This window comes from Sinocyclocheilus grahami, unplaced genomic scaffold (genome assembly GCF_001515645.1).
Source record: "Sinocyclocheilus grahami isolate Dianchi unplaced genomic scaffold, SAMN03320097.WGS_v1.1 scaffold162.1, whole genome shotgun sequence".
Classification (NCBI taxonomy): domain Eukaryota; kingdom Metazoa; phylum Chordata; class Actinopteri; order Cypriniformes; family Cyprinidae; genus Sinocyclocheilus; species Sinocyclocheilus grahami.
The window spans coordinates 50,155-60,005 of NW_015505341.1; the positions used below are offsets into that span (position 1 = coordinate 50,155).

General features: G+C 35.7%; 1 long non-coding RNA gene across 1 annotated transcript; it reads left to right on the forward strand.

Annotated features, from left to right (window-relative positions):
- The first annotated feature begins 765 nt into the window (after positions 1 to 765).
- On the forward strand, positions 766 to 7,896 carry LOC107593024 (uncharacterized). The gene is made up of 3 exons (XR_001610049.1): positions 766 to 846; positions 953 to 1,051; positions 7,527 to 7,896. It is a non-coding gene; the product is annotated as an uncharacterized lncRNA (long non-coding RNA).
- The last annotated feature ends 1,955 nt before the right edge of the window (positions 7,897 to 9,851 follow it).

Here is a 9,851-nt window from a genome sequence, read left to right on the forward strand (position 1 = left end):
TGTGCTAAGTATACTTCCAAACTTACGTATTTATGTACTTAATAAAAATGCCCTGCAATTGTATTTTTGGTATACTAAACTGGTATACTTAAAGTCTGCTAAATTGGAACAACTAATTTTGTTTAATGCACTTTAATTGTTTCTTAAGTATTGCTGAGAACCAACTAAAGATACAGTTAATTTTTATTTGATTCTGCTAAAGTGTAACTATCCACCTTTTTCCTAAGTAACTGATGAATGCCGCCATGATGGATTCTAACTTCCGTTTGGATGCTCTCATGTTCCGGTCTCCATAGAAATCCATGTTAAAACAGGGTAAACTTTTTCAGTATAACTAAATATAAAAATGTGCGCAGGATTAAGCTGTGCTATTGGCGGCTGTCACAGTAATAGCAAACTTAAGAAATTTTGCGTACCAGCAAATCTGTCCATGTCTGGCGCTGTATGCCTTGCATAAACGATGACAAAAGAAAACGAGCATGGCTTGCAGCGCTTAAGTTAAAATACTGTGTGTGAAAAACAAAATAAAAATCCCCCGAATTTCACCCCGATAGGGAGCTGTATATATGAGCTCATGTGTTTTCAATGCAGCTGACCTCCAGCAGCTTCATGTCATAGGCCAGGGATCCTCAAATCTGGCCCACGAGATCCACTTTCCTGCAGAGTTTAGCTTTTACCCTAATCAAACACACCTGAGCATGCTAATCAATGTCTTCAGGATCATTAGAAAATCACAGGTAGGTGAGTTTGATCAGGGTTGGGGCTAAACTTTGCAGCGCACTGGCCCTCCAGGGCAAGATTTGAGGAACCCTGTCATAGGCCTACCCACTCATTAAACTATGACAGGTGAGTTACTGCAAAAAGACAGTCATTGCGACACTGTAAAGTGATGAAACTATGGCACCATGTGCTTTTTAAAACGATTTTCATGGGTTTAACTTTATATTATCAGCTGGGAAAATACATTCATTTGACTAGAAACACCAGAGACCGGAAATGTAAAGCATCGTACCAGTATGAGTCGGGCGAGACTTCCACGTTCAGGAAAAAGGTGAATTGCAAGTATACTTCAAGTACACTTTAAATATCTTGCATTAAAATACTGATAGTACAGAGATCATACAATATTTGTTAATAATGATATTAATGACATCAGACATCAGCATGACATCAGAACAAATTGGACGACACTTGGACAGATTTCTAACTGCCATCCATTTCACAGTGATCACCGGTGGTCAGTTCTGTGCAGAATTTGCTTTAATTAGGGAAAGAACCACAATCCCATGATAATTGCAAATTGCAAATAGCAAGCTTCTTTGAAAGCTAGGGAGACTGATTCGATTATTTCATTCTCAATGTTTAATGGGCGTGAAGCGGTTAAAAAAGCAACAAAAAATTTTTTTTTAACTGTAGCTCTTGCTTTTTAGAATGCCATGTCATGCACGAGAGCTGCAAAGGATGCAGGTGCAATGGCCAAACACTGCTGTGTCTAGCACGTTTACATAGAAAAACTAAGTAAAAGCAGTGCAGTTAAATACAAAAGTGCATTCTGTGTGAATGGCCCTTAAAATGGCTAGTTTATTTTAGCAACCAAAAAATAAAAACTGAACAGCCCTTTCCAGATCATATGCTTTGAACAGTCACAGAAAATTTCATGCGTTTTTCGTTTCAGCGAAGCAAAAAAATCTAAATCTGACAGTGACGGAAAATGTGTCAGTTGGAGTGAAGAGGAGACAATTTTATTCTTACAGTTATGTTCGAAAACTATATCAAGGACAGTCTCAGGAATATACTGTATAGCCTAAACACAAATTATGAGCAAGAGCAAGGCAGGAACAGGTTGCGCGCTCTGTTCGTCCAATCAATCTCTTAACCTGTTAACCTGAAAAGATTAAAAAAATATAACCCAGGATTATGTTGACCCAGAGTTTCAAATGACCCAGGGTTAATCATTTAAAGGGATAGTTCACCCACAAATAAAAATCCTGATAGAAAAATAAATAAATAAATAAATAAAAACATTAAATAAATAAAATATCTTCTTTTATGTTTCCCAGAATAAAGTATTAGATTAGAAACAGCATAAGGGTGAGTAGCCTAAATGACAGAATTATAATTTTGGGGTAAATGGGTAAACAATCCCTTTAATTGTCAAAAGCCCTTGAGTAGGTATTAACTCTCAGTAAGGAAAAGCAAACTCTTCTTCCTTTTCCCCAGGAAAGACAATTGCTCACAGTTTAGTGCCGCACAACATTTCATTATGCTGGACCCAGCTGCTGTGATAGTGCTTTGTAATTAGGTTGTTGTAGGAGGCTCGTGATGAAGGGACACCCAGGGTCGTCCTTCTGTGTGAAGCATTTAAACATGTATTATTCAGCAGCCTGGCACAGAACATTTCCAGGACCCTGACAGAGCTGAACTGCACAGCTTTACCTTTCACAAACCCCTCATTTACTGCAGGAAAAAATGCATTTATCATTGAGAGGAGACAAATATTGATTGCTCCTCAATACATGGTAGGTTAAATATACAGAAGTTGTTCTACATTCTGCACAGTCAATAATAGCTTGCGTCTGATGCAGTAAGGATATAATGACTGTTTGCATTTCTTATGTGAAGTCTGAAACTGTGCATTGGACTTGTGGTGGAGATATGAAAAAAATACTTCACAGTTATTTCCACTGACAAGCTTTTTCAATTCATTGAAATTAAGCATTTAAGAGGGAGCTGGGATTTTAGCTGCAAGGTTATTATAAAATTTCTTTGAACAAAAAAAATTATAGTTTCTAATGTCATATGTGTTTAAAAACAGCCAGACTAAATAAATAATAAATATGATTTTCACCTGGTGGACGATGCAATCTCCGAGACCACTTTTTTTGGCAATTACCACATCTAGCTTTACAAAAAAAGATGTTAATTAAAATGTGCTATTAGTGTACCTCTTTAAATTAAAAATAAGTATACTTTCAATCTACTTTTTATACACAAAATTCTTAGGTATACTTGGTCTCCAATTTAAAAAAAATTATATACAAATATTAAATTATATATAAGATGGAAGCCTGTTTCCGCCACAGAATAAAACAATAAAACGGTCACTGTGGATTTTCATCTCAGAACTATAAATTTATATCTCTTGATTTTGAGATTATATCTTGGAATTTTGAGTTAAAGCGAAAGTAAAAAAATAAAATAAAAAAAGCCATAATTGTGAAATATCTTTTTATTGTGTGGGGAGGAAAGCTATTTTTCTTTTTTTATATATTGTTGCAGAAACAAGCTTCTGTATGATGTTAAGATCACTTAAAGAAAACTTATTGAAAAATTATGAAACAAGAATATTGAAAGTATGCTTACTTTCATAAACTAAAATTACAGAACTAGTAAACTAACAGTATATCTAAAGTTTGCTTGTAGTATACTGTAGTTGCAATACTAAAGAAACACTTAGATGCAAACTAAGTATATACTTACGGATGTAAATTTGTTTGTAGTGATAGACTTAATCAAATCAAACGGAACACACTAACAGGCGCATAGTAACACAATAAAAACAAATATGAAGGCAGTTTCAGCAGTAGACCAGACATTTTTGATTGTCTTTGGGTCTGGTGTTTGTGTAGGAGAACAGAAGTATTATGTCACCCTAGAGGTGCTTTCTCCTGCTTAGTACACTTAACACCTACCTTCCTGGACCCCAGACAGAAGGGTCCATCTGGTTCAAGTGTAGTAATCATCTTTCATCAATTTGCCACCGTTTCTCAAAAACAACCTAAATAGTCAAATATTACATGGTAATTGTGGGGATTTAATTCTACACTTTAATGCACTGATGAGCTTGAGGAGTCAAGAGGCTCCACTCAAGAGAAACAGAATCAGTGAAGCTTCTTTCTCAAATGTTCCAGATTATGAAGAAGGGCAGACAGGCCCTAGAGATGAGTGTACTTCACCAAAGAAGGTCAATGCTATGACATTTCATACAAGGGTAATCTTTGAAATGGCAGTTCTTGATTTCGGATGTAACATCAGGCATTTGAGAAAGAGGTACATGGGAGGCATATTGATTCCATATTGCTTCATTGTGGTTTGATTCAGATCAATGCATTAAAATAAAATCTAGCATATCATTATTTCCATGTGATAATCTCAAACACTAAAAAAATGCAAGGTACTTGCATGAAGAACCTGTCTAGGGGCTTGACTGTCATGCCTCATTGAGTGGAAAATATGTGATAGACCCTAGTTTGTTAATATAATTAAGCCTGAGCTGTTACAGCACAGCTCATATATGCTCCATTTTCATTAGTTTAGCGAATATGAATGTGTTTTATTAAAAACTAAATCTAAATCTAATATAATAATATTAGATTATTGTTTTTCCTCTGACCTGATGACATATGATGCCGCTGTTATTGTCTTATCCTTAGCATACTATGTTCCAGAACATTCCACCAGAGTGGAATCAATATGCAGCTCTGTACATATTCTGAATTCTGACAGGTAATTTCATACATCATAAACATTGTCTGCAGACACTGGCTCAGTTATGATTTTAATATCAATAGCTCAGATGGGTCACTGTCTCTGGATTTGTTTATTTGTTCTGGTAGATTATGCAATATGTATTGTCACATCCCATCGGAATATCCTGTATCCTGATGGCTTCCTCTGATATGAAATTCAAAATTAATTTCCCTTCTCACAAATTCCATTCTTTTAAAGGCAATGCTGGAAACACAGAGGCCAGAGAGCTACAGTTGGTGTTGCATAACTGATGGCTACTTTTAAAATATGATCTTACATAAATTAAAACGAAATGTTAAAATCTAACCTTAAAGGAAAAGTTCACCCAAAAATGAAAAGTAATCATTTACTCACCTTCATGATATTCCAAACCTGTGTTGTTTTGTTTTAAAAGCATGCTTATGGGAAATGTAATTCCATCTTTTAGACAGACCCAAATAATGTAAAAAATATTTGTGCTGAGGTTTTAACTGCCCTAAATGTAAATGTTCTTGGATATAAATTAAAAGAAACTACTGTTTTGGTTTATTCATGATACACAGTCTTCCTTTCATTTTGAAATATTGCTACATTCATACACTGGATTTAGGCTGACTACAAAAGAATAACTCAAGTTACTTGACATCAAAATGTTTCCTGACTTACTGACTCGTCACAACAGAGCAAAATAGAAGATGTGACTTTAGTACAACACCATATTCCCTTAGGAGGTAAACACCTTTCTAATCTTGGATTTACCATCTATGCACAGTCAGAGGTGCAATAATGAGACCTCCTCCTGTAATATGTCTGTTAACGAGAGTAGAATTCGCATGATGGGTAAGTGGGCTGATTTTCGGACTGGCTCCTGTGGTGACCACTCTAGTGATGGGAATACAGATACCCAGCGATGTTACACTGCCAAGATAAGTAGTGGTCTGATGTCTGTCATAATAACTTTATGTAATACAAAGCAGTTTGAATCTCTTACTGGCTAACCGCCGGTTGGCATGCAAAGAATTCATCAATTTGACAAGTTTGTCATACCTCACTTAGGCATTGAGGGCAACAGTGCTTTGTTGTTGTTTTTTGTTGAGTTTTTTTACCCCCTTTGACCATTCGCTCACCCTCTTGTCGTTCAAACCTGTATAGTTTCTTCTACAGATCACAGAAGATGATTTTTGGCAGGATGTTCATGCAGCTCTTTTCAATACAACGAAAGTGAATGGTGACCAGTGACTGTCAAGCCTCCTAAAAATTAAAAAAAGCTTTATCTGACTGTCTTCTGAAGTGATACACGATTTGTGAGAGGAAACTTAAGTACACTGTGGTTCTTATATCACATTAGTGCATTTTGAAACATACATATTAAAATTTGGTGCATCACGATCAATATAAAACATGTCGTTTGGCATAAGTGACATTAAACCTGACATCTTAAGGATTTGAGAGCTGCAGCAGAGGAGCTTTTTAAATTTCCTTTCATGAAACATTTCACAACACAAGCATCACCCTCAAACACTCAAATACCAAAGACCAAAAAGACTCCATGAAACGTTTCTTAATGTGCACCAGTGGAGACTCCTGCAGCAGTTTAAAATCATAGATCCAAATCCCCATGTGCACTGAGCTCACATTATACCACAGACTCCAACAAATCAGACAATGTGACCCCATTACATTCCCCCACCTTCATTCTCCATGAAAGACAAAACTGACACACATGAAGCCATAAAGGGCCAGTAGCTCCTGCACTAGAATAGAATAATATAAAATTCAGCATCTAAACCCTGACTGAATGAACCACGCTGTACAATAGCAGATATAGAGATTTGTCCACTGGCATTTGGATTATTGCAGAAAATAAGCTTAGTGACCAACAAAAGTTTGGTCACTACGATTCTTACATGTTTTGTTCATCATGATAATCTTAACAAATTTTAAAGCCTAAATGCAATCAGCAGAAGTAAAAATCTAAACAAAGCTTATAAATGAACTACAGCACATTGCACCACCATTCTGCCTCTGACAACTCTTTCAGTCTTTATTTAATATCCATATTCCCTGAAAGTTTGAGTTTGCAAGTGTGAAACAGTTGAAAGTGTGAAGTAGTGAGTTGGCAGGTTTACCTATTTGGTGTGATGTCCCAGACAACCTCCGTAGTTTTACTGATGTACTTTATGTTGTAGAATAAACCGTGAAAATATCTTGAGCTTGCGTTAACCACACACCTTGTTTCAGGCATTTAACCAAAAATCCATTCAAAAATCCAATCCATTCAGAACAATGGAACCCGGAAGTGCTAAAATGCTAACTAGTTTCCAGGTTTTGGACTACAACAATCCCTGCAGCCCTGCAGCACTCTCCAATGAGAAAACTGTAAATTTCTCTAAGATATGGGACTTTTTTTGTATTCGAGTTTCATGGCAACATTTAGCTTTAGGTGCTAGAGGCTGTCAGATGTTTATTTAACCTCCAGTCAACCAAAATTAGAGGAGCAAGTACAGATACAATCATTCATTCATGCCCATCCTTAGCCATTCCATGCAATCAGTGGTTCAGCTGACCCATTGTTTCATCTGTAGATTGAAGCTAATATTAGTTTAAGCACTAAAAGGCAGGCTGTAGGGTTTCAATCCAGAGAGTCTTCCATAGCTTTCATGCAGATTAATTTGAAAGTGACACCAGAGAAACAGTAGGAGTGCAGCTACAGTACGTGGCAAACACCTTTCAGAAGCAGGCTATTTTGTTGTTGTTTGTAAGTTTGAAAATGTTTTGTCAACTGAGATCTTCAGGATCGTCAGCAAAAACATAGTTCTGGCTGTGTGTGAATTTAATTGCTTTTTATCTTTGTAGCGGTGTGTTAGTGTTTTCTCAGTTGCTGGCAGACTGGATATCACGGCATCCAAGAACGGATTAATTATGGAACTTAAGACTGAAATATGCTCTCTGACATCTCCATCTGCAGTGAGTCTTTGCAACAACTTTTGCATAATGTCCTTTTTTTTCTTACAAAGTTTACAGGCTCATTCCTGGACACTGCCAAAACATCATGATCCCAGCTGCTCTGCCACTTCATACAGAGATTCAAAAGATTCTGAAAAAACAACATCACGATCTTCAGTAAAGAAAAAAAAAGTTCAGGCTGTGTGTGAGTTTCATCTTTGCACTGGTATGTTTGGATTTCTCTAAAGGTGAAGATACACAGGGCAATGTTGCTTGGGCAATTTCTCATTGAGAATGGTCTAGATCGGTCGTAGGCCCTCTGTCTCACCTGTTTGCCTGTTAACGGCAAAATTGCCCAGCAATAATGCTCAAAAAGTTGCCCCATTTATCATCACCTTTATTAGTCTTTTCTCGGTTGCTGGCAGACCGGAAATTACAGCATCCACATACCGATTAATTATGAAACTCAAGACTGTAATGTCATGTCTGTCATCTCCATCTGTAAAACTTATTTTGTAAGTTTATATTATTTTCCTTGCTCTTGGAATGTTTACTATTTTTGTTTCATATTATGTGTTAATATAATAAAATCATTGTTTCATAATAATATTTTGCATATGTTCATGGAATATTTATCTTCATGTGTAAAAGATATGAGGGAATGTCTCTGTGTCAAGGTTTTATGGGATAATATTGTGAAGCAGTTTGATAACAGACGGAGATCAACTGAGCAATGAAACATATAAAATCATATACTAAGATTATTCAATAAACCCTGCACATTTTCATCATAAAATTTTCTCCTGCTTTCTACTCTTCACTGTTTTTCTTTGTCAACATCTTGGGCTGATAGTAATACAATTTTGAGTATCAGACAATATTCAGTTCAATTCTCAATTCTAGTTTATTTAGATAGCTTTTTACAATAAAGATTGTTTCAAAGCAGCATTACAGAAAATGTATGTTTCAATGATAGATAGTCATTTGGCCCTAAATGACATTAAATACTTACATTAAATCATATGCTGTCACTTAATCTCTTTAAGACTATGTCATGGAAAAAAACTCCAATGGTGTTGAAGTGTTCAAGAACCAGACTCATCTGCGGTCCATCCTATTCTAGCTACAAAATGTCTCAAAACAATAACATATAGCTTGACTGAATTTGGGTATCAGACAAGACTTGTTGTTAACTGGTTTTGGGTATCAGACAAACAGAGCTAAATCTTTTGACAGAATCTAGTACAGAGGCTGGAATCAGTGCATTATTATTAACATTATTATTAAACATATTTAAACATTAATTATTTGGATGCCCTTCAACATTTATTCATTGGTAAACATACATTATCAGTCCCCCGTGTTTTACATTGTGCTCATTTGACATCAAACTTTAACATTCACTAATAATTGTACTGTCATTTCTGTCATATATTTGGAAAGTTATTTAAGCTTAATGTGTTTTTTAAGAAATATTATTCACATTTTGTTTTTTTTAATGGTTTCACCATCGGGCACCCTTACTTCTTTAGGCTTCCTACTTGTTTAATATTTCCAGTCTTTAGCAAACAGCCTTTATTTCCACTTCACAGTAATCAGTGAACATTTCAAAAAGCTAACTCACACATTTATTTTCAGGGCTGTAGTTTTCAAAACCCTGAATAATCGCTGTGCAGCCAAAGTCTGTTAGTTTCAGCTGCATGTCTAATTTAGTTACTAAATTATAATTTAATAATAATAAGTTAATGAAGTTTAATGATGTATTATCAATTTGTTTAAATATTAAAATATTTATTTAATTATTTAATTTTAAGTAATTTGGCCTTTATACAAGTGAAGGTGAAACCTACAAAAAAGTCCAGTTCACTAAAGCAATGCCTCCCTAGAGCTTCTCTAAAGCAAAGAGCCATTAGGTAGGCTATAATACATTAAGGGCACATATCTGAATGGACATGACTGAGAGCTCTTCTCATCTCACTATAGGTTCACTGTTCTCATCCTACGAAATATAAGTGAAATGAACAGCTTCTGAACCTGTGCTCCAGGTGTGCTGAGCCTATGAACTAAAAAATCAAAATAAGGTCTAATCACCCTCTTTGCTACAGTTTGCTGCTCTCCCATATCCTATTTCACAGTTCAGTTAAATCAAACCACCGTGGCTCCAATTTCAACCTAGAGGACTGCAGAAGGATATGTTGAAAAGGCCACAAGCTCTCATGTCTTCTGTTCACACACTTATGCTAGCTGTGGGTCAAGGGATTGCAGAATATGACATAGGACTGATAAAACATATTGTTACCTGTAACCATAAGGCTAGCTCATCATGACATCTGGTGGCAAGCTCATTTAAAATAATTTATGGTCAATATACATAAATAACACTTAGAAATCATAAA